Source organism: Mus musculus, chromosome 3 (genome assembly GCF_000001635.26).
Source record: "Mus musculus strain C57BL/6J chromosome 3, GRCm38.p6 C57BL/6J".
NCBI lineage: Eukaryota > Metazoa > Chordata > Mammalia > Rodentia > Muridae > Mus > Mus musculus.
Window position 1 is genome coordinate 13,912,768 of NC_000069.6, and position 26,706 is coordinate 13,939,473.

At 35.6% G+C, this 26,706-nt stretch overlaps 1 protein-coding gene and 1 long non-coding RNA gene across 10 annotated transcripts in view; one reads left to right on the plus strand and one right to left on the minus strand.

Moving 5' to 3' along the window:
- Ralyl (RALY RNA binding protein-like) overlaps positions 1-26,706 on the plus strand; it is a 710,633-nt gene that overhangs the window by 441,113 nt on the left and 242,814 nt on the right. The window lies entirely within an intron of this gene.
- On the minus strand, positions 1,761-21,135 carry Gm41998 (predicted gene, 41998). The gene is made up of 3 exons (NR_168284.1): positions 20,961-21,135; positions 19,239-19,273; positions 1,761-2,151 (listed from the first exon to the last, which is right to left on the minus strand). It is a non-coding gene; the product is annotated as a predicted gene, 41998 (long non-coding RNA).

Genomic DNA, 26,706 nt, shown 5'->3' on the forward strand with positions numbered 1-26,706 from the left:
AAGCAGTTGAAGTATGGGCTTAGCTGAAGTCCTGGGTAAATGTGGCTATACAAACCCCGCTCCTTACTGAGAAAGAGCTAATGAAGTACACTTACTTTGCCCCCAAATTTCTCAACAAAACTTATTTAATCACAAATCCATACAGCACCTCAGACTATCTTACAGATCTGCATTTGAGTATAATTAGCAGCAAATGACAATTTAGACTTCCTAGCCATTTCTATATCACTTTGGATAATAAGATGCTAAATAGTAACTAGCTCTGCCATCCGTATGCCCCAAGAAAATCTGTTACTTTAGTAACCATGTCTAGCATAATGGAGGACAGAAAAAAGAAAACAAAAACAAAAAACAACTGCAGAAGTAATAATACACTTGAATGTTTTCATTTGCCCACACTTCACTACATATGCATGATAAGTGCTATGAAATTTCACATTGGAGAAAAGAAGGAATTAAAGAATGGTAAGTCAAGAAGATTTCACCAGTGCAGAGTCATTTGTGTTAAGTTTGAGGGTTTAACTTATCTGTCTCCAATTGTCAGTACGCTATGAGATATAAATTTGATTTTGGCTTGGCCTTCAATAAATAGAATGAAAATAATGTTTTAGAATTTACTATGAGTTTCAGTATTGTTTACTCAGAACATTAAATGCAGACTAGAAATGGTAAAAAAAAAATCAACTTGGTCAATCTACTATTTATATACTTTAAAAGGAAATTGAGTAGCATACAGAGAGTGAGGATAAGCTATCTAATTAGAAAATGTATGTTACAATATTAAGAATAAAATAATTTTCCTATTAACGACCATGACAAAATATATGCTTTTAGGATAAACCTTATCTCAGAAAAGTGCATCTGAAACAAAATCTACTGGACAATTTAACCTGGTGATAAACCTAGAGATTTTTTTAAAATGTTATTATGAACAGAAAATGCTTAGAAAAAGTAGTATTTATTAATATTTTTGTGCAATAAAAGATAATAAAGCTGCAATTACCTCAGCTACTTTCTCAGTAGTGACTGTTTACAATGAAAACTTTTTATACTCTGAACCTGGCTCCTGCACAAGAAGACATTTTATGAGAATTTCAAAGCTCCAATGAATGCTCTTCTAATACGAATTACTAGCCTGATATGCTTCTCCCTTTTCCCCTGTACATGCCATTTTTCAAGAAATAAACATCTATAACACAAGTGGAAAATAAACCTTGTTCTATTTCTGTTTTCTAAGAGGTTCCATTTTTTGGCCTACTGGAGCTGTAGAGTTTTCAGAATGTATGTTCACAATGAAATCTCACCATACTACTCTTCTCTTAAATAACCAGCAGACTGCAAAACAACCATTTGTTCCAATCTTCATATTCTACGTTACAAAGGAACTCCTTGTTTTCTATACATTTTAGCTTTTAGTTTAGAAATAGTTATATCACTTCCCCTCCCCATGTCTTCCCTCCAACTCCTCCGAAGCTTCTTCTCACACCCCCTCTCAAATTCATTCTATCTAATGCATGATTTTGTATTGCTATATATTTTTGGAAATAAATATGTAAATATAACCTCCTTAGTATAGTGGTGTGTGTGTGTGTGTGTGTGTGTGTGTGTGTGTGTGTTTTGGACCAACCACTTGGTATTGGATAACTACTTAAGGGGCTCAACCACTCTCTATGCAGTTATTAATTGCTTGTGGATCTTCCTATAGGATTAAAGTCCCTATATCATTTGCTAAAAATATGTAGATGGTATTTCACAAAATATTCTATTGAAGAATTCTACATATTCTTTTATTTTCCCGCAAAAGCTATTACATTGTTGTTGTTTTGTTGTTGTTGTTGTCCTTATGAATTTTCCAATTACTTCCTGATTGAATCATGACAATGAACAACTTTGTTGCAATGGGTAAACAGGCAACCTTCCAACGTATTTACTGTACGAATTACCTCCTGCATGCTGAGCAGTATAGATTTCTTAAAGAAAACCCAATGGGTAATTGATTAAGAATTCACAAGACTGTTTCTCCCACTCTCAGCATTCCATTGTTGCTGGTAGTTCTTTGTGTAAGGTTAAAGGCTCCTGGGATTTCGTCTGTCCATTTTAGCATGGATATTGGCATTCTTGTTCAGCCCTTGTCCAATACAAATGCTCATTCTGAAAACACAGAAGTGACAATAATCAAACTAAGGAGATTCTATTTAGAAAATATATATTCTAATACATATGGCATAATACTATACATGTATGCATATATTTATGTAACATCAATTAATTAAAAAGTTCACAAGTTTGAAGAAAGCAATGAGGAATATAAGGAAGCGTTTGGAGAGAGGAAAGGGAAGAGAAAAGTTACATAATTATAGCACAGAAAGTATGAGTTGATAACAATATAAAATAATTTACAAAGAGGGCAGGAGAATCACTTCACTCTATTTCAACATGCAGTTGTCTTCTAAGTTTCTGTTACTTTCATATTTCTTTCAGAAAAGTTGTGCTGAGGCAATAATAACACACAAGGGGGATTTATATTAATTGCAGTTCCTAAATATCTGATCCTTAACCAAGCCACTCTGAAAGGAATACTTGCTTATTCAATAAATAATATTCTCTGTACACATGGGCACACAGAAGGAACTAGAAGGGAAGATGGTTTGTTTCTCCCCTTGTGTTTACATTATGTGCCTGATGCTTCCGTGTGTTCTCCCCTGGGGGATAACGTACAAGAGTTCCGAGCACTCCTGATAAAGTACAGCAGATGGGAAAGAAACTTGTTTAAGGAGCACACAGTTAAGTCATAAAAGTATCATTTATTAATTTATTTTCTGATAGAAATAGGTTTACTTTCTCAGGAGTTATCAGGCACATTTGTCTGTTGCTTTGAAACACTCTTACCTAAGATTTTAGCTATAATTGCTTTATCCCCTATGGCTGTATTAATATAGTGTGCAGTAGATGCTTGAGGTATACATTGCTGCAAAAGTGGCAGTGTGTTATACCACCAAGAAACTCGTCAAGCCTTTCAAACAATTAGTGGCTCATTGTCTCCTTTTGAATTTCAGGAAATATTTTACAGAACTATTCTAAAACTTCATCTATTTTCCAGGAAAAAAATGTTTTCTTTTATTGCTCTGGGTACAAGAAACTTTCTAGTTCCAATTGCTCAGGTAGATAAGCCATTCTGTACTATTATCCAAGATTTTGATTACAATTTTCATTTTCCATTCCCTCATCTGCCTTTTCACTTGGTTAACACCTTTGGGATTTTGCTGATGAGAAAAATATAAGAATGTTAATAAGTTCACATTGGTCATGATATTTTCCTTTCATATGTATATATGTATATGTATGTATATACATACACACATATATGTGAATGTGTGTATATATATGTACACAGAGAGATAGGAGAGAGAGACAGAGAGACAGAGAGAGAGACAGAGAGAGAAACAGAGAGAGAGAGAGAAGAAGAAGAAGGAGAAGAAGGAGAAGGAGGAGGAGGAGGAGAAGGAAGAGGAGAACTTATCCTTTGTAAAATTACCACTCATTTTTATTTCTTGTGGTTTTTTTGTTTAAGGAAGTATACTTGTAAAACCAATCTGAAAATCATTTCAGATTATTAAAATAACATATGTAGTGTTTATCAATGTAAAAACTTATGTTGGAACCCTATGATCTTCAAAAGTTTGTAACAAAACAACAATACACAGATAAAAGCAAATAAAAATCCAACAATGAATTATTTTCAAAATATACCATCAGGCTATAATATGTAAAGTAGTAGCATGGTCCATAACAGCAGACAGAGGAACAGAGCACATTGTGATTAATCAAAATACAGAATAACACACAGGAAAGAACACTTTTAAATAAATAGAGAAACTATATATTCACATGTAGGAAAAAGAAACAGGAACTTCATATGATTTTGTATATATAAATCACTTCAAATTAATTAAAGAGTCGGCACATGGCCTAAAATTTTGAAAATGGTATATACCCAGAAGATGTTCCAACTTGTAGCAAGAACACATGCTCCACTATTTTCATAGCTGCCTTATTTATTTATTTATTTATTTATTTATTTATTTATTTATTTATTTTTGGTTTTACCATGTTTAGTACCTTACATGCTAAGAATATTCCAGATTTCAAGCTTAGAATTTACTGCAGTGGTGTGGAAAATAGAAAATGTAGTAGAAATGAATGTTTCCAGTAAGGGTATCAGAGAATTGATAGCTATAGAATCCAAACTGAACCAAAAATTACCTAACAAAGGTAGTTAAAATTAATATTTTATAGTAAATCAGAGTACTATGTTAGTAGACCTCAAATGAGCTATTTATTATGTAACAGAAATGATGATTTGTGACATCAAGATTTTTATTTGCACTAACCAAAGGAAGCGCTTATATACTATATAAAACACACAATACATAGGACATTTAATAAGAACAAACTTCATAGTAAAATGATCATGTTCCATGGTTGTGACATTTGATTTACCACTCTGACAAACTTTCTGTATTTTGTGCATTCCACATTGGTTTTATTTGGTTCAAGCCAAAATCCCATATGATTCTGTCTGTTGTTCTCTGCAATTTTTCAGCAGACATCGGCAGGATAAAATAATTGAGGTTGGTCAAGTCTCTTAACAAAGGATTGAATGTCCTCTTATGACATTCCAAAGAGATGATTTAGCTAAGTAGAATAAAGCACAAAAGAAGCTGTGGCCTTGACCAGAGAGTCTCTCTAGAGAGATTTGCATTATGTTGACTTGTTTCAAAGCAATAATCATTAAGGAGATATTGTAGGTACTGGAAAGATGGCTCAGTGGTTAAGACCACTGACTGTTCTTCCAGAGGTCCAGAGTTCAAATCCCAGCAACCTCATGGTGGCTCACAACCATCTGTAATGAGATCTGATGCCCTCTTCTGGTGTGTCTGAAGACAGCTACAGGGTATTAACCAGAAATGTCCCAACCGGTATGAAGGACACATGCTCCACTATGTTCATAGCAGCCTTATTTATAATAGCCAGAAGCTGGAAAGAACCCAGATGTCCCTCGACAGAGGAATGGATACAGAAAGTGTGGTACATTTACACAGTGGAGTACTACTCAGCAATTAAAAACAATGATTCTATGAAATTCTTAGGCAAGTGGATGCATCTGGAGGATATCATCCTGAGTGAGGTAACACAATCACAAAAGAACACACATGATATGCACTCACTGATAACAGATATTAGCCCAGAAACTTAGAATATCCAAGATACAATTTGCAAAACACATGAAACTCAAGAAGAAGGAAGATCAAAGTGTGGATACTTTGCTCCTTCTTAGAATGGGGAACAAAATACCCACGGAAGGAGTTACAGAGAAAAAGTTCAGAGCTGAGACAGAAGGAAGGACCATCCAGATTTTTAACATTTTTAACATTACTTTCAGCATTAATGTATCTAGTTATCAATCTAAAATCCCTTCAACAACAACAAAAGCAAAGATCACTGTTAATGTGTCAGTGTAGAATTCTTCTGTTCAGCAAACACTCCCCTATTAATAGCATAAAAAGACATCTTGTTGGATTTGAGACAACTTCTAATGAGCTATTGTTACAAATACTACACAAGGGATTTAAAAATAATAGTAAATAGAAAAGAAACCACCTAATAGGTTCTGAAAAATAATCTGAATAAATATTCCCAGGAGCAAGAAGGTACATATTCAAATATGTTTGATCTTATCAATTGGCATGTTAGAATAAATGTTGTCAGAATAAAAAAATATTGATGAACAGGTGTCATTAGTGTTAATTCGCCTACCCATTATGAAAAATATCATGAGCATGCCTTAAAATTTAGAAATAACTACCGTGCAAGCTAATAAACTGCAATCCCACAATTGGCTATATAGCATGAAAATAAAGTCAGTATTTCAGAGTGATTTTTGCATTTTGTAGTTTAGCCTGAGTTAGTAGAAAGATTTTTCTTTGTTTTTTGTTTGTTTCTTTGTTTTTGTCCATCATATAAGAAAATTAAGATAATGTTACATAATGTGTGTATGCAATGAAGAGATAGTTAGCATTTAAAAATAAATAAATTCTATTCATTTTAACAATAAAGATGAAACTGTACAATGAAATACAAAGTAAAATAATCTAGGAACACAAAAATGAACTCTGTTACAATGTTACCTGTGTAGAGACTCTGAAGGTAACAAACTCAGAGAAGCAGTGAATAGAATGGTGGTTTCCAGGAGTTGAGAGATAGGGAGAGTGGGAAAATCTTGGAGAAATGTTTTGAAGCCCCAGTTATGTAGGATGAATTAACTCAAAGATTTAGTAGATTCTATGGCAATTGTGATCAGTAAGTACTCACTAATCTCCAGTAACTGACTATTATATACTTCCAATATGTTAAAATGTAAATAATAAGTGTACTTACCATATATTAAAGTTCATGTGTATGGAGATAAAGATTTTTGACTGTAAAATCATTTCATGGTATATACTTCTATCATAACACTAGCCTGGATTCCAGACATATCAAAATTTTATTTGTATATTTCTTTAATAACATGAGAAAAATAAAAACAAGTTATGAAAAAATTTTAATCAAAAAATACCCATTCTTTTAAAAGTTTATTTGTTTTCTCATACATAAATAATAAAAAACAGGAATCTATAAATTCACTAATCAAAACTTTAAAATTTTGTACTAATTCAGAAAAATTAATAGGAGATGCAAATAAAGATTTTAAGACTGGCTGTTGGGCAGCAAGATTTGGAAGTCAGCACCTGATATTTCATATATTCATGTATGTAAATATATCACTAAAACAAAGTCAGAGATATATGAATATACAGATAAAATAAATAAAACTGCTTTCAAATAATATGATTGATAAACTTTCTTATCTGTGTAAGAGTGATTTTTGAGGTCAAAAGGAAAAAAATTCAGGTTTTGTCAGCACTCTATAGTTACAATATTTTACAGGGAAGTCACAGCAATGTTTGGAGACTTTCCACATGGCTAGTATTTATTAAGCCTAGACTTAAAATAGCTTTCTTCACTCTTATCAGAGTGCAAACATTTTGTAGTGTTTGTCAGGATAGCTTTGTAAGAGATCATGAAGTGATAAATGATCATGTGATGAATGGCTACTATATGAAAGCTAAAGGGATTCAGGTTTCTGCCATATATAAAGTATGACATTCGGGATTACAAGGATACTATCTTTCTCCACAAAACTCGCTTGAGATGAAATCAGGATCCTCTCTTCATCTCTGGCTTGTTGAAAGAATAGATTGTGCTTCAACTTTCTAATATTGCTGCAACATCATGAAACTATACGTTACTATAACAATAGTTTGTTTTCCTCATCAGAAATAATGAAATAATAATGAATTGAAGTATATAATAAAATTCAAAAATAAATTCTGATATATCCAGTTACTATCTGATTAAATTTTTCTATTAATTAATGTATGTGTTAATTTAGCATCTCAATCAGTGCCCCCTCTGTTCCCTAAAGAACATAGAAGAGCCCTTTTATAGTTAAGAAAGACCTCTGAGTGCCTGCAAAGCCACAATAGCTGAGCTTCCTTTCCCTGTGGAGATGCTGAAACTGGAGGAGAGGGCTAGTTCTAGTGCTTGTAAACACAGAAGAAAGCATGCATGCCTTTACTGGATCCAACACAAAGAAGTAATACCCTGAGCATAGTTAAAATAGATACAAAATACATGATAGAAAAATCACTCAGTGAGTTCAAATTTTCTTGTGTGAATAGACAAAGAATGCTAACCAAGAGCAAAATATTAGCAAATCAAATGCAATTATCCATAAAAAGAATACAACATCAGAATTACATAGTTATTTATTCTAGAAAATCAGCTCTGATGAAGCACTCTTAAATGGACCTAAATATATCACAATAAATGAGGAAAAAAGCAACAGAAATATATCTGACCAAGACCAATATACAACTAGGATTAAAACATGCAAGCAAGAAAACAAGCAAAAAAAAATAACCCTTGGAAAACTAGAGTAAAAGACAATATCTTTAATGAAACATGAAGTTTCTGAATATAAAAAATTGTGCATATTAACAGAATTATACTTAGTAAAGGGCTAGCAATATTTGTTCTGAAAACATGGTTGAAAATAAATTGGTCATTCTCATTACTTTGATAATGCCGCACAGAAGGTCAGAGGTCACTACAGTAAGGAAAAAAATATCCTTGTTTGTAGATTACTTGATTGGACATTCAGAAAATATGGAGCAATGTTGTCTCTCGTAACTGAATCAATTACAAGTACTTTAGTTATTCCAAAATGTCAATATATAAAATCATCTTCCAACATGCCAATGATAGCAAGAAAAATATAGAAACTGCCACTTGGAAAGGAAACCATGTAAAATGGCATTTCTAACATCTCATGTTTAATGAAGATGTGAAAGATGCCCTGAAAACGTCAAAACATTTGCAAAGATTTGAAGAGCTTAGATGTCAGTTATCTAAAATTAATCTACAAAATTATCGCAATGCTAAAATTATCAGTGATCTTTTTAAAAATGATTGTTTTATTCTACAGTTTAATATGGAAAAAAAAGCCTAAAAGTATTGTAAAAACTACCATAAAAAAGGTAAATGGACTTTGGAGACCTAAATATTGGACCATATTTAAAAGCAGAAAAATTAAAGCAATATATGGCAAGAATAGATCATAACATATAAGAATACTGAAAGTAGAATATGGAAATAAATACAACATATATCTAGTGGGGTCAAATGTAACTCTGCATCATTGTATGGAGGGGACTATCTTTTCCATTTAAACTCTGTGTCAGTGGAATCCCCTTTCAGAAAGCAAGAATCTAGGTCACTTTGCAAATGCCATACAACAAAATTAATTACATTAAGATTGGAAATTAAGGCGTATACATTATTGAGCTTCTAGAAATAGTCATAGAAATTTATTTGCATAATTTTGTTGAGGAAAAAAATTTCTGAATGATCATAAAAATGATGAATACTAGAGAAAAAGTTTTAGAGCCCTGGTCATTGTTGGAAATATTTAGTAAATGTATCATTTTGATATGAATTCCAATATATATTCTTGCAGAATGCATGCAATGTGCATATCAAAAGAAAGACCCACACCCCAAATTTATCCAGAATTTCTATGAAGTAACAACACAGTATAATACTTATAGAAAAAACTCAACAGAAAAATGAGAAGAAATGAGAGTGACAAAAATTCAATGTCTTAGAACCTCATGAATCATTAAGGAAATTTGAAAACTAAGACCACAATGATATCTCTTACTCATCTATCAATGTTTAAAATAAAATACATTGAAATAGTTGCCGAGATTGCTCAACAATTAAGAGCACCAACTGCTCTCCTGGAGGATCTGAGTTCAATTCCCAGCAACCACATGGTGGATTGCAACCATATATAATGAGTTCCAATGCTTTCTTCTGGCATGCAGTTTTATATGCAGATATAGCAGTCATAAATATAAAATAAATAAATTAATATTTAAAATATATTAGAATAAATAAAATAAATATATTAAAATAAATAAAATACATGGTTAAGATAAACATAAAATGTAGAAGAATTAGAAGTCACATTTCTAGGAAAATATTAATTTTTATGAGTCCCTTGTTACACACCATAAAAATAAGATAAGATCTTTGTAAATTTTTGTTGTTAATTAATTAATTCATTAATTATATACATCACAATACATTTCTCTTCCCAGTACTTTCATGCAGATTCACCACCACCAACATGTTCCGTTCCTTAGTAGCTTGCTCACTGCACCCCCTTCTTCCCTTCCCTATCACCTCAAGTTACTGTAAGACTAGGCACATCCTCTCTCCCTAATGCCATACAAGGTGGCTGAGGAAGGGGAAAAAGATTTCCATTAAAGCAACAGTTCAGGGACAGCCTCTACTCCAGTTGTTGGGGAAACCCACATCAAGACCAAGCTGGACATCTAATACATATGTTCAGGGAGCCAAGGTCCAATCCATGCTCCCTCTTTGGTTGGTAGTTTAATTTCTGGGAGCCCCAAGAGTCCAAGGTTATTTGACTGAGTTGGTCTTCCTGTGGAGACCCTGTCCTTTTTGGGTTTCTTGCTCTTGAACTCAACTCTTCCATAAGATGCCCAGAGCTCCAGCTAATGTTTGGTTGTGGGTCTCTTTCCTTAGCTGCTGTGTGGAGCCTCTCAGAGGACTTTTATACTAGGGTCCTGTCTGCAAGCATAGCAAAGTATAATTAACAGTGTCAAGGTCAGTTCTTGACCATGGGATGGGTCTCAATCGGGGGCATTTATTGTTTGGTTATTCCTTTCATCTCTGCTCTTTGTGCTTGCACATCTTATAGGCAGGGCACATTTTGGATCAAAGGTTGTGCTTCTGTATCATTTTGTATCAAAGGTTGGATTGCTGTATTTATCCCTCCAATAGTAGTCATTCCTGGCTACAGGAAGTAGCCATTTCAGGATTCATAACCCCCTGTGCTAGGAGTCCTAGCAGAGTCAACTCCATAGGCCCCCAGAGTCCTCCCTCTATTCCATATCTTGCTCCTCTCTCAGCATATTTCCATTTTCTCTCCCCTGCTCTCTCTACATTTGATACCTACTGCCCTCTTCTCACTCCCCTCCACATCCAATCTCCCACACGGATCCCTTCCCCTCTGAGAAAGATTCAACCATCTTTCTTTGGGCCATATTTGTTATTTTGCGACTTTGGTTCGGTAAACTATAGTTTAGTTATACTTTATGACTAATATCCTCTTATAAGTGTGGCCATATCATACTTGTCCTGTAAGGTGTGGATTAACTGACTCGGGATGAAATTTTCTAGTTACATCCATTTGCCCACAAATTTCATTATGGCTTTTTTTTTAATAGCTGAGTACTATTCTTTAATTAAATGAACCCATTTAAAAAAAAAACATTCTATAGTTGAGGAACAACTAGATTGTTTCCAGTTTTTGGCTATCATGAATAAAGCTGGTATGAACATAGTATAGCAAGTGTCCTTGTCGTATGGTAGAATATCTTTTCTGTCTCTATCTTTCTGTGGACGTTCCTGATCCACTTAGACTTGAGCTTTGTACAAGGAGATAAGAAATGAACAATTCACATTCTTCTACATGCTGTCAGTTGAGCAAACACCATTTGTTGAAAATGCTGTCATTTTTTTCCACTGGATGGTTTTAGCTCCTTTGTCAGAGATCAAGTGAGCATAGGTATGTGGGTTCATTTCTGGTTTTCAATGCTATTCCATTGATCAACTTGTCTGTCACTGGACCACTACCATGCAGTTTTATCACAATTGCTCTGTAGTACAGCTTGAGGTCAAACATGGTGATTCCAACATAGGCTCTATTATTGTTAAGAATAGGTTTTGCTATCCTAAGTTGTTGTTATTCCAGATGAATTTGCAAATTGCTCTTCCTAACTCTGTGAAGAATTGAGTTGGAATTTTGATGGGAATTGCATTGAATCTGTAGATTGCTTTCAGCAAGATGGCCATTTTTTCTATATTAATCCTGCCAATCCATGAGCATGGGAGACCTTTCCATCTTCTGAGATCTTCCTTAAATTCTTTCTTTAGAGACTTGAAGTTCTTATCATACAGATCTTTCACTTCCTCAGAGTCACACCAAGGTATTTTATATTATTTGTGACTGTTGTGAAGGGTGTTGTTTCCCTAGTTTCTTTCTTATCCTGTTTATTCTTTGTGTAGAGAAAGGCCACGGATTTGTTTGAGTTAATTTTATATCCAGCTACTTCACTGAACTTGTTTATCAGTTTTAGGAGTTCTCTGGTATAATTTTGTGGTCACTTATGTATATTATAATATAATCTGTAAATAGTGATATTTTGACTTCTTCCTTTCCAATTTGTATCCCTTTAATCTCTTTCTGTTGTCTAATTGCTCTGGCTAGGACTTCAAGTACTATATTGAAGAGGTAGGGAGAGGGGGGCAGCCTTGTCTACTCCCTGATTTTAGTGAAATTTCAAGTTTCTTTCCATTTAGTTTGATGTTGGCTTCTGGTTTGCTGTACATTGATTTTATAATGTTTAGGTATGGGGTTTGAATTCCTGATCTTTCCAAGACTTTTAATCATGCTGGTGTTGGATTTTGACAAATGATTTCTGAGAATCTAATAAGATGATCATGTAAATTTTGTCTTCGAGTTTGATTATATAGTGGATTATTTTGATGGATTTCCATATATTGAGCCATCCCTACATCCCTGAGATGAAGGCTACTTGATCTTGGTGAATGATCATTTTGATGTGTTCTTGGATTCGGCTTTTGAGAATTTTATTGAGGTTTTTTTTTTTTTTTTGCATCAATATTCATAAGGGAAATTGGTCTGAAGTTCTCTTTCTTTGTTGGGTCTTTGTGTGGTTCAGGTATCAGAGTAATTGTGACTTGGTAGAATGAATTAGGTAGGGTACCTTCTGTTTCTACTTTGTGGAATAGTTTGAGAAGAATTGGTATTAGCTCATCTTTGGAGGTCTGATACAACTCTGTTCTAAACCCTCTGGTCCTGGGCTTTTCTTTTTTCTTTTTTTTTTCTTTTTTTCTTATGAGACTACTAATGACTACTTCTATTTCTTTAGGGGAGATGGGACAGTTTAGAACCTTAATCTGATCCTTATTTAACTTTGGACCTGGTATTTGTCTAGAAAATTGTTCATTTCATCCAGGTTTTCCAGTATTGTTGAGTATAGCCTTTTGTAGTAGGATCTGATGATGGTTTGGATATTTCCTCAGGTTCTGTAGTTATGTATCCCTTTGCATTTATGATTTTGTTAATTAGGATATTTTCCCTGTACCCTCTAGTTAGTCTGACTAAGGATTTATCTATTTTATTGAATTTCTCAAAGAACCAGCTCCTGGTTTGGTTGATTCTTTGTATAGTTTGTTTTGTTTCTAATTGGTTGATTTCAGCCCTGAGTATGATTATTTCCTGCTGTCTACTCCTCTTGGGTGTATTCACTTCCTTTTTTTCTAGAAGTTTTTGGTATGCTATTAAGCTGCTAGTGTATGCTTTTCTTTTTGCAGGTACTCAGAGCTCTTTGTTTTCCCCTTAGGACTGCTTTCATTGTGTCCCATATGTTTGGGTATTTTGTGACTTCATTTTCATTTATCTCTAAAAAGTCTTTAATTTCTTTCTTTATTTCTTCCTTGACCAAGGTACCATTGAGTAGAGTGTTGTTCAGCTTCCACGTGAATGTTGGCTTCCTATTATTTATGGTGTTATTGAAGATCAGCCTTAGTCCAATGGTGATCTGATAGGATGAATAGGATTATTTCAATCTTCTTGTATCTGTGGAGGCCTTTTTTGTGACTGATTATATGGTCGGTTTTGGAGACGGTATCATGAGGTGCTGAGAAGAAGTTATAACCTTTTGTTTTAGGATAAAACATTCTATAGATATCTGTTAAATCCATTTGTGGATTATAAAGAGGGACAAAACATGGCAAAGAATACAACATGGAGACATTGTGCAGTGGGAAAGGGTGATTGGATAGTGGTTTTTGGAGGCGAAACTAGAAAAGGGTATAACATTTGAAATGTAAATGAAGAAAATAGCTAATAAAAAACATCTTTTGTGTATATGCCTATGAGTTGTTTCTATGAGAAACCACCAGGTTGATTCCAGAGTGGTTGTACAAGTTTTCATTAAATTTTATCATATTTTTGTATCATATTAAACAAATCATATAATAATAAATGATTAACCAATACTCTGCTTTTGTTCATGCTAAGGATACTGTACCTGTGAACTATTCAACACCCTTCACCGAAAACTTGTAAATACTTTTCTGAGATCAGACTGATTTGTACATCTTATTATAACTATATTTAATCTGTTAGATTCATTCTGTTGATGTTCATTAGTTCAAAGGAAATGATTAAATACTGCCAAGTATTATGTAATCATTGACAGATCCTGAGGAGCTTAACATCACAAGGGTTAGTCCCAGAATTTGAAACCTAATGGAGGTTTCCCATCCATAGTAGTTGCTGACTCCTGCTTTCCCTCAGGTTTTGATAATGTCTAAAATTCTTCTATCCTGCTTCATATGCCAGGGCCAAGAAGTGGGAGTGGGTGGGTAGGGGAGTGGGAGGGGTTAGGGTATGGGGGACTTTTTGGATAGCATTAGAAATGTAAATGAAGAAAATACCTACTAAAATAATAATAAAAAATAAATAAAAAAAAAAAAGATTACTCTGTGAACCTAACTTGTTTCCACTAGTTAGGTTAACTAGTTTCACTTTAGGATATTTATCCCAAAATTGTTAAGAGTCCTACCTATGCTTGATTTAAACTTTTTAGGAGATATTTTAGGGTTAGCGAGTTAAGGTGAGAGTATGACTTGAATTCATGCTTTCGTGGTTTAACAAGTTAAGGTACATACTTTGTAGATCATAAATGTGACTATTAGGAAACTAGAGTACACATTTTTGGTAGACAGAATAGCTGTATACCAAACAGTTTTATCTTAATGACCAGTACCTTTGCAAATGCTATCTCATGTTGCAAAATAGGAAATTTTCACTTAGAAATTATCTTGGGTTATCTAGGTGGGCTAATGTGAGCAAGGATTTTTTTTTTTTACTATGGGAATGCAAAATTCCAAATAAGGAAAATCAAAATGATGGAAGCTCCAGTGGTTGGAGTGATGTATTTTGAATTTGGAGAAGTCATGAGACAAAATGGTATACTACCTACAGAATATGGAAACGACTGGCAGATTCTGCCCTGAACTTTATTAAAGTGTATACACTAAGGGCATGGGAAGATGGCTCAGTTATTAAGAAAGTTGATGCTGTGGTGAAGGACTTGGCTTTAGTTTCATTAATCTCACTAGAAGGTTTCCAACAGCCTCTAACTCCAGTTTTATGATATCTGATGCCATTTTTGGACTTCTGTCTGAAATCACATGCATATGGCTTGGGAGCATATACTCAGACACAGTTATAGACATACATTCATACATATGTGTGTGATGTGTATGCATACATATTACAAAATAGAGTGTAGAGTAATCAATGATATTTTGACATTTCTAACTTTCAGGATTATAATAATAGTTTTCTGTCATTTTATGTCCCTAATACTGTAGCAAGACATTGAAGAAACAACAGAAAATAATATTTCAACTTGTTTTGTAAATAGTTGCACATCAAGTCATATATCTTAAGCATTGGTCTGGTTATTGGACATGTGGCCTCACATAAAAAATTAGAAAGACTCACCATCTGAGGCCAAAACTGCCCTGGAGCCAAAGCCAGGGTAGACAAAAAAAGAAAAAACTAATCACAGGCCTGTAACCTTGATGAATATAAATGCAAACAAAATGCTTAGTAAAATACTAGCAAACTGAGTAGAAAAAATTGATAACCATGTATGAGTAGCACTAGGAGCAAAATGAATCAATGTGAATCAACAAATTGATTCACCATATTAAGCCAACAAAACCTCATATAAGCTCGCTTTCTTTCTTTCTTTCTTTCTTTCTTTCTTTCTTTCTTTCTTTCTTTCTTTCTTTCTCTCTCTCTCTCTCTCTCTCTCTTTCTTTCTTTTAGATGTATTTACTTATTTATTTTTATTATATTTTATTATTTAAAACAATTTTTACACTTAAATATATTTGATTATATTCTTCACTTCCCCAAATTCTTTAAGATCCTCCCCCATCCCTGACACAACTTTGAGTTTCTTCTCAAAAGGAAAAGAAAAAAGAATAAAACAAAAGGAAAAAAAAAAGTCAATACAACAACCAAACCTTCTAATACCATGGAAACAAAATAAAAACACACTAAAACAGAAAAAAAATTAAACCCATGAAACTGTAACGAAACAAAAGAACACAAACATTGTGGAGTTCATTACATGGTGAACATGTGCTTCTGGACATGTGGCCTGTCCTGGAGTGGTTACTATACCTAATGTCACTCCATTGAAGAAAACTGATTTTTTCCTCTCCCAGCAGGAAGTGGCAGTTTAGTCAACTGTATCCTAGTGGCTATGTTTATATTCACCCTTCATGCATTCAATTATTCATTTTTTCTGAAATATAGCAAAATAAAGTATAATGTGATAAAACAAAATCATAACTTTAATATTGGACAAGGCAGCGAACAGAAGAAAAAAAAAAAAAAAACCAAAGAGAAAGGACAAGAATGAAGGAATAACTCACTCATACACATAGAAACACCAGAAAACACTAAACTGGAAGCCATAACACATACTCTGAGGAACCAATGCAGACACTTGCAGGACATGCTGTTTCAGTCTCTCTGAGTTTATGGGAACTTTGTTCAAGTTAATATAGAGGAATTTGTTTTCTCAATGTCCTCCCTCCACCCTGATTCTTTTTTTTATATTGGTTATTTTGTCTATTTCAAATGTTCTCTCCCTTCCTGGTTTCCCCTCTGCAACCCCCCCCATCCCATTTCCCCCTCCCCTTGGCCTCTATGAGGGACCTGCCCCCCAATTCCTACTTCACCACTCTGGCATCTCCTTGCACTGGGGTATCAAGTCTCCACAGGACCAAGAGCCTCCGCTTCCATTGATGACAGATAAACTCTCTGCATAATGTCTGGCTGTGGGTCTCTATATTTGTTCCCATCTACTGTAGTAGAAAGCTTCTGTAATAATAATAATTGAAGAAGGCATTGATCATATTTGTCTTTCTGGGTCTGGGAAACCTACTCAGGATGATTTTTAATTTTTTTAATACCAATTACATAATTACATTTCTTAACAACTGAGTAATAGTCTATTGTGTACATTCACATATGTTCTTTACCCAGTCTTCTGTTTAGAGGTATCTAGGTTGTTTCCAATTACTGGATGTTATAAGTAAAGCTTTAATGAACATGATTGAGCAAGGTGTTCATTGTGGTAGGAAGAAGCATCAAGAGTGGTATAGCTGGATCTTGAGCTAAGTCAGTTTCCATATTCCTGAAGAACTACCACATTTATTTGCATAGTGTCTGTGTTTATACTACCACCAACAATGTATGAATGCTCCCCTTCATTGACATCTTTGCCAGCATAGGTTGTGTTTTTGATATTAACCATTCTGGCAGGTGTAGGGTTACAGAGAAAAAGTGTGTAGCAGAGACTAAAGGATTGACCATCCAGAGAGTGATCCATCCGGGGATCCTTCCCATATATAACCACCAAACCCAGACACTATTGTGGATGCCAACAAGAGCTTGCTGACAGGAGCCAGGTATAGCAGTCTCCTGAGAGGCTCTACCAGTGCCTGACAAATACAGAAGTGGATGCTCACAGCAATCTATTGGACAGAGCATTGGGTACCCAATGAAGGAGCTAGAGAAAGTACCCAAGTAGCTAAAGGGATTTGCAACCCCATAGGAGGAGCAACAATATGAACTAACCAGTACCCCAAGAGATTCCCTAGGACTAAACCACCAACCAAAGAAAACACATGGTAGGACTCATGGCTCTAGCTGCATATGTAGTAGAGGATAGCCTAGTCAGTCGTCAATGGAAGGAGAGGCCTTTGGTCCCATGAATGTTCTATAACCCAATATAGCGGAATGCCTGGGCAGGAAGCAGGAGTGAGTGGGTTTGTGGCAGAGGGAGAGGGGAGGGGATAGGGAGTTTTCAACAAAATTATAGAAGAAAACTTCCCTAACCTAAAGAAAGAGATGCCCATGAACGTACAAGAAGCATAAAGAACTCCAAATAGACTGGTACAACCACTTTGGAAATCAGTCTTTCGTTTCCTCGAAAATTGAACATACTACTACTGGAAGATCCAGCAATTCCTCTCCTGGGCATATACCCAGAATATGTTCCAACTTGTAATAAGGACACATGTTCTACTACGTTCAGAGCCGCCTTATTTAAAATAAGCCAGAAGCTGGATTGAGCCCAGATGTCTCTCAACAGAGGAATGGATATAGAAATTGTGGTACCTTTACACAATGGAGTACTACTCAGCTACTAAAAATAATGGATTCATGAAATTCTTAGGCAAATGGATGGATCTGGGTGATATCATCCTGAGTGTGGTAACCCAATCCCAAAAGAATACACATGATATGTACTCACTGATAAAAGATATTAGCCCAGAAACTTAAAACATCCAAGATACAATTTGCAAAACACATGAAACTCGAGAAGAAGGAAAACCAAAGAGTGGATACTTTGCTCCTTCTTAGAATGGGGAACAAAATACCCATGGAAGGAGTTACAGAGACAAAGTTTGGAGCTTAAAAGGAAGTAAGAGCCATCCAGAGACTGCCCCACCTGGGGATTTATCCCATATACAACCACCAAACCCAGACACTATTGCATATGCCAGAAAAATTTTGCTGACAGAACACTGATATAGCTCTCTCTCGTGAGGCTATGCCAGTGCCTGACAAAACAGAAGTGGATGCTCATAATCATCTATTGGACGGAACACAAGGCCCCTAATGAAGGAACTAGAGAAAGTACCCTAGGAACTAAAGGGGTCTGCAACCCTGTAAGAAGATCAACAATATGAACTAAACAGTACCCTCCCCCCCATCCCAGAGCTGTGTCTCTAGCTGCATATGTAGCAGAGGATGGCCTACTAGGCCATCAATGGGAGGTGAGGCCCTTTGTCTTGGAAAGATCATATGCCCCAATACAGGGTAATACCTGGTCCAGGAAGCAAGAGTGGATGATTTGGGTTGCAGGGCGGAGGATGGGTATAGGGGACTTTGGGGGTAGCATTTGAAATGTAAATGAAGAAAATATCTAATTAAAAAAAAAGAAGAAAAAAATCTCATTCTAGTTTCAACTTGGAGTTCTCAGATGGCTAAAGATGTTGACTGTTTCTTTTTGAGTTTCAAAAAGCCATTTGTGTTTCCCTTATTCAGATTTATGTTTAAATTTTAACCTATTTTTAAGTTGGGTTATTGGTTTTCTTGATACATATTTTCTGGAGTTCTTTATATGGCTTGTATATTAACCCTCTATCATTTGTAGAGATGGTAAAATGTTTTCCACTTTTCAGGCTGCTACTTGTTCCAAATGATGGACCGACAAAGCTTCTTGGTTTCATGAGGTCCCCTGTAGTAGCTGTTGATTTTAGTGACTGTGACAATGGTGTTCTATGTAGAGAGTACTTTCTTGTGCCAGTGAGTTTAAGTCTATTTCCCACTTTCTCTTCAATCATGTTCAGTTTACCTGGTTTTATGTTGATAACTTTGATCCATGTGGAACTGAAAAGCATGCACAAAATTGTCTTTTAGTAAGTGAAAAAGAGAAGGCTTTCTATAAATTTGATATAAAAACATAATTTTTCAAATCTATCAAGACCATATCAGAAGCTGGATAGCCCAGAGACCCAGAATAGAATCAAACACAATTGTCAATAATAATAATGGTAATAATAGTAATGATAATAATACTAATAATAAGTCAATGAATTGATTTCTAATTATATTCTGCTATACTCATAAACTGGAACCTAACCAAGTCATCATCAAAGAGGCTTCTTCTGGCACATGATAGGAGCAGGTGCAGGGAACCACAGCCAAAAATTAAGAAGAACTCAGGGAACTCCACAGAAGAAGGGAAGGAGGATTGTAGCAGCCATAGATTTGTAGGACACACAAAAACATGGCCCACAGTATCAGCAAATCAGGGCTCATAGGGACTTACAGAGACTGAAGCAACAATCACCAAGTCTATATGGGTCCGAGCTAGTTCCTCTGTATATAAGTTATGGTTGTGTAGATTCAGGTTCTAGTAGGAGTCCTAAGAGTGGGAGAGGGATATCTCTGATTCTTTTGGTTGCTATTGGGACCTTTTTCCTCCTACTAGGTTGCCTTGCCAAGGTTTGACATGAGGGTATGTGCCTAGTCTTACTGTAGTGTATTTTATGTTCAGTTGATATCCCTTGAAGCCTGCTTTTTCTGAAGGAAAACAGGGGTGACATAAGGTTGGGGTTGGGAAACTGGGAGGATTGGAGGGATGGGAAACTGCAATGGGGATCTAATAATATGAGAGAATTCTAAAAAGATTTTAAGACAAGGTTACTACTAACATTTTATTCAATGATGCAAAGAGAAAGATTGTTCTTTGATAAGCATGATAAAGAAAATATACTGTTATTACTAATATATAATATTGAAAGTATTAGATTTTTTTATATCTGGAATTCTCAGCCAGAGCAAATAAACAAGAAAAATAATATTATGCACTAAAATAATAAAGGAAGAATTTAATTGTTTCCATTGACACTATTGTGTGTTTGTGTGTGTATGCCTGCATGTAACTTTAAAAATTCTACCTCAAATTAGTTAGAACTCATTAACACATGATGTTTCTAGTGGTGTGTTCTAATCCTTCTAGAAATACTAAAATAAATTTTAATTTTGAAGTAATGGATTTGAGATCGTTTAAGATCTGATCTATTGGGACAATTGTAGCAATAGCAGGGAATACTTATTCTTCACACTGTTCTCAGAACTTTCAATATTTTATTTAAATTGTTATTCAAACCATGTGGGAGTATGTAATAGGAGGAGAACACATTACTAATGAGGTAAACTGGGGTAAGCCTATGAGGCAGACTGGACCAGGTCACAGATGGAAGAACTAGATTCAAACAATGGAACATCTTTCCTCTACAGCCTGAGATGTAAATCACCCCACTTCTAGCAACTGTCTAATTTGACACTGAAAATTTACACAAATATTTGATGTATAAATATAAATTTAAGAAATAAAGAATGAATAGGCACAGAAATAGAAAGGAGTTAGAAGAATAATAGAAAAAGTTCATTTCATCATGTAGTAACATCAAGTAGAATGAAAATTGCCCATAATGCCTTGACTTGATAGTCTTATAAATGCTTTATAAATCTCATTTTACAAAGTTATTAGAATGTCTGGACTTTATACCTTTTAGCTGTTTATTTTTTTCAGCTTTTCCACTGTATTGGACTGCTGTCATTATTTCTTTCAGGCCATAATCACCAGTTAGCATATTACTCTTGACTCACGTATCTATAAGAATCTCTAAGAGAGAAACTGTTTAGACAGCTGACTGACTGTAAAGGTTACCAAATGAGGTGTCAGTGTTCTGTGTGGGAATAACTCCTATGACATAGCCATTGCTAGGTCATCAGGTCTTCTTTCATCACTGTCTGTGACATCGGTAGGAGTAGAACCACCATTTGGAGTGCGGAGTAAGCCACACTCCTATCAGTCTGTCTGTGTGTCTTATAGTTTCATAAATATTCTCTATAGATATGTAGAAATTCATTTTAACACCCATTACAATTTGTCAGCTTAGCCTCCCCATGATTTGATCTTTGTCCTTTTGTATTTGATACATTGTATAATGAACTTCTTGGTGGATAAATGGGGACATAGAATCACATCTACTAACAATATTTTAGAAAGTAGTGGAAAAATTTTAGGACAATAATAACAGAAGTGTCATGAGAAAAATGTGTCAACATTAGTTATTAGATATTAATTCAGTCTTGCCATGCTGTTCTTTTGCCAACACCTCCCCTAGGTCTACAACTCTTTCTAACAACTGTGGACAGCTGTAGTTTCATTTCTTTTATCTTTATGATGAGATCTCTTTCTTTTATTATTAATCATTCCATTCATTTACATCTCAAATGATATCCCACTTAATGGTTACCCCTCCATCACCACCCTCTCCCATATCCACCCTCCACCCTCCCCTTTGCCTGTTTGAGGCTACTACCCCACCCATTCACAATTTCCCATCCCAATGCTCCAGCATCAATGACGCTGGGGCATCAAACCTCCCAGGAACCAAGAGCATCCCCTCTCATTGCTGTCAGGCAAGGTCATCTTTTGCTACATATGTATCCGGAGCCATGGATCCCTCCAGGTAAACTGTTTGGTTGGAAGTCTAGTCTTTGGGACAAGTGGGTGGTCAGGCCTACCTATGTTGTTCTTCGTATGGGGTTGCAATCCCCTTCCGCTCCCCCAGTCTTTCCATCAGCTCCCTCACCAGGTTCTCTGAGCTCAGTGTGATGGTTGGCTCCAAACATTCACACCCACATTGGTCAGTTGCTGGCCTGAACCCCAGAGGGACCACCACACCAGTTTCCTGTCAGCTTCATTCTGACTTCTGTTCCACTCTTATATTCTGTCTTAGACATGAGAAAATCCCTTAATATCAAAGATTGTAATTTAAGATTCTCAAAAAACCAAAACAAAAAAAGTACATTAGAAGAACTTACTTGTGATTATAAAGAATACATTCAGCTGTGTGATCATTGATTAGTATCTGTATTCTTTTTATTTTGAATTTAATACCTATTTAGAACTTATTCTTGATTTTCTGTGGATTTCATATCATACACCCCATGCCCCCCAGATTCACTCATCTCTACCTCCCCTCCTACATACCCTACACCCTGGCAACCTCCCTCACACAGTGAGAGAGAAAAAATCATCTCAATGTAGAAGCTGTAGTGTGTCACAGTGTACTCTTTTGTCCACACTTCTTTGCCTGAAAATGTTCATTGCAATGACTCAGTCTGGTATGAGACCTCAGGCTACTGCTACTCTATCAATACTGGAACATCAGTGGGACTCAGTTCGGATATCCTCTGGTTGCTCTGTGTCATGGAGATCCTGTAGTTTTGGATCTGTAGGATCAGCCACTTTCTGCACTCCAGCAGTTTTTCGATGGGGTGGATATTGGTGAGCGCCAATACAAAGCCCTGAATCTAGGCCTGAGAGGCATCTGAGGTGGTCAACACGGTACGCTCTCCTTGCCAGAGCAACAGTTCACTGGCAACCCATGCAATCATAGCCAGCTCTATCCTACTTTCCAAGGGAACTACAAGGTCTGCTTTCCTGAGTGTTGAAGCTGGTGAGGAACATGGTGACTTATCTCATTCTCAAGAACCCAGGAGGCAAGCTTTCCTGTCTGCCATAGGTGTCAAGGGATGGGGGGGGGGGAGGGCTTCTCTCCCTCTTCTGCACCACCATACAGCAGACAAGAGGCAAGGATGACACGCCTGTGCTTGTGCACCTGAAACCCCCTCATAAAGGACCAGGTCTACTGTTGTTCACGTCAGGTACAGGGTTTACTCTCCTGAGTGCTCTCCTGTTCTCATGGTCCTACGCTCAACACTCGCACCTGCCACAGGTGTTGAGGGGAAAGCGGAAGGAGTCCTAGCAGGATTCTTCCTGTCTCCTGTTTGCTTTTTCCCTGGGAGCCTATCCAGCAAACTCCTTGCTGGACTGGTGTTTGTACACATGAACAATCATCTCTGCTTTTGATCATGATTACATGAACCAGATGACACTATTCACGTAAACAAATTTGAATGTATGAAAATATTTCATGGCACCAGATACATATGTAGCAGAGGATGGCCTCAGTGCGAGGGGAGACTCTTGGTCCTGTGAAAGCTTGATGCCCCAGTAGGGGTATGCTAGAGTGGTAAGGCAGGACAGCTTCATAGAGGCAAAGTGGAGGGAGGAGAGGGGGCATGGGAGGGGAGTGTGTGTGGGGTTACCAGGAAGGGGGATATCATTTTAAATGTAAATTAATAAAATGATTAATAAAAAAGAAAATATTTCAATTCAATTTAATTTAAAAAGACGTCGTATATGAACTTCTATTTTTCATTTGAAGTTATTAAATTTATTAGGTTTAGATTAAGATCAGCCATGTGGGAACGAGGTGTTTATGGCACTAGAGTAGATGCAACATTTATCCCAGAAATTGTCAACACAAATACATTTTTACTCAGTCAAGATCACATAGTTACAAGCTGAAATCTTTGTTCCTTTGTTGTTGCTATATTTGTTTTTTATAAAAAGTGACTTCAAATGATCTTGGAAATATAAAATAATTTTAATTGAATTATCACCTTCTCACGTTTTATTTTTGTTCATCTTGTGGGAGTATTCTAATGACTCATTTAATATTAACTAATCCCTTCAGTGACCTTCCAACCCCTCCCCTCATGTTGTTTAAAGAAAACATTAAATTTAGTTTTCACTATAGTAGAGGATTGTTTTGAAAATAAAATTTCAGTCTTTTTTCCTCTTATAGTTCTTTTTCTTATATAAAAGGGCATTTAAGTAAACATATAAAACTGGTTTATAATGATAATGGAATCTTGAATTGCATTTACATATTTACTGCTCACATACTGCTGTGTTGGTAATGGCAAATGCAGAGTTTATTCAAATAGTTGTCTTTGAAACACATGTGTGAGGTCAGAGAATATCCAGGTTGTTCTGAACCCCTAAAAGGAATCCACACAAAATGAAAATTTGAGATGGATTCCTAAAATAGCCTTGGGCTGTGTAGTGCCAAATTATACCTAGACAGTCATTCAATTCAACTCAGCAGGCTGAAGTAGCTCATCATGTGATAATTATAACTGAATATGAATAGAAAAGGAACTCGGAGGACAGGGCTACCATGCAGACTACTTTTGCAGGCAGGCAAAATCCAAAATGAATTATAAGAATATAAACATTTTACATCGAAAATGTTTGGAGTTTATGAATAAACTTAACACTGCAATTAGAAACTATGGTATATTTAATGTAACCTATACCCAGAAATTACTATTTAGTTGGCATTATTAAAGCTCCTCCATGAAGGATTACTTACAGTTAGTGTTTGCTAAAAGAGGGGTGCCATTGCCTTCAGCTCTGCTGTCATTGGTAACTTGCCTTCTTTCCCAGCAATCCTTGGCCAATGGACACTAGTTAGATACAGTGGCCACACAGAAAAACAAGACGTAAAGTGGTAGGCAGGCATGTTGAGAAGGAGAGTCCCATTTACTACAGAAATGTGCAAAGTTACCAAAGATTTTTTAAAATATGTAGAGAATAACATATTTTGTAATTGATCTTGACATTTGAAATATTTTTGATATCATAATTGCATCATATCCTCTCTTCCTACTTACAAACCCTCTGTATACTCCTTGATATCTTTCAAATTCATGGTCTCTTTTTGATCAGTTGTTGCTCAACATGTCTATAATATGCACAAACATATATGCATATATGCATATGTATGTGTGTGCATATATATGTATATATACATATATACATACATATATACATACATACATATATATATATACACACACATATATACATACATATATATGCTGTACTTAGGAATATGTATTCCTAGTTACTTCAAAGTCTGATTAATCTTAATGATATGGATGTATTCAAGGCTGAGAATTTATCATTGGATAACCAATTGGTGTGCTCTTCCCCAGAGACTGTTTCTCCCGATCTTAGCATTCTTTAGTTCTTTGAGTGTAGGGCTAAGCCCTCTTGTTCTTTCCCCTGTCAACCTTAGCATGCCTATCTTTGTTGTTCTTTTACATTTTGTATTTATACAAACTTTATGGATGTATCTGCTGACAATGCTAGGAGACACAATCTCATTGCAAACCCTTTTGTGGTCTGGTTCTTACAGTCCTTCTGCCCCTTCTGCAATGTTCCCTGAGCCTTGGGTGTAGACATTGTTCTGTAAATGTATTCACTGAGACTGGATTCTACAACTCTCTATCCTGACTGGTTGTGGTTGTGTTAATGATCTTCACTTGCTGCAAGCAGCAGTTTCCTTGATGATGAGTTAGGATGATATTATCTGTGAGCACACACACACATGCACACACACACACAGCAGTGTTGAATAGAGTTAGGGACTATGCTACTTTAGTAAAGTGGCAGTTGTTGTTTATTCTCCAAGAATCATGACTTTAGGAGGTACTTGTTTGGGTTTCCCATATTAGACCCAGACCCACCAAAGCTCCCAGGGACTAAATCACCAGACAAAGAGTACACATGCTGGGACTCATGGATTCAGCTGCATATGTAATTGAGGATCGCCTTATCTGGCATCAACGGGAGGTGAAACCCTTGGTCCTATGAAGGCTCAATGACCCAGGGTGGGGAATGCTAGGGTGGTGAAATAGGAGTAGGTGGGCAGGTGGAGGAGTACCATCATAGAAATAGAGGTAGGGGATTGGATAGGGGTTTGTGGAGGGTAAACTAGGATGGAGGATAACATTTGAAATGTACATAAATAAAATAACCAATAAAAAAAGAGAAACTTACTCTCTTTCTTGTCAGCTTTGTGAACTTGAGTATTGTCTGTCAATTCTATTATCTATAAATGGGATGATGAGGCCTACCCTCTTAGATGTTTAAGATTAATATAGTAAAAATAAAATCTTTAAAAATATATAAATACTCCCTGATTGTGACTTTATTGCAATTCTGAAAGTAAGCAGTGAACCAGTTTAAATTAAAATATCTCATGTGTATTTAATCCAGTATTTACATTATAAAGCTTATATTGGTGAACTTTAAGGATGATGATAGAAAATTATAAATTGTGGTCTGAACAATGATCAAGTTGTAGCTTATCCATTTTCAACACTACATAATAGTTCCTTTAGTCATAAAAATAAGGACAGGACATAAATTACCCCATCCATTGCACTCACACAACAAGTAGAAGTGCACTTGTCCCTGGGAATCCAGAAGAGATTGGATCTAAATCCCCCCATGGATATCAATGTTTATTGACACATTCCTCACACAAAATTGCAAAATATTTACATATGCATGTGAGAGTTTTCTGGAGTAATGCTTTAACTCT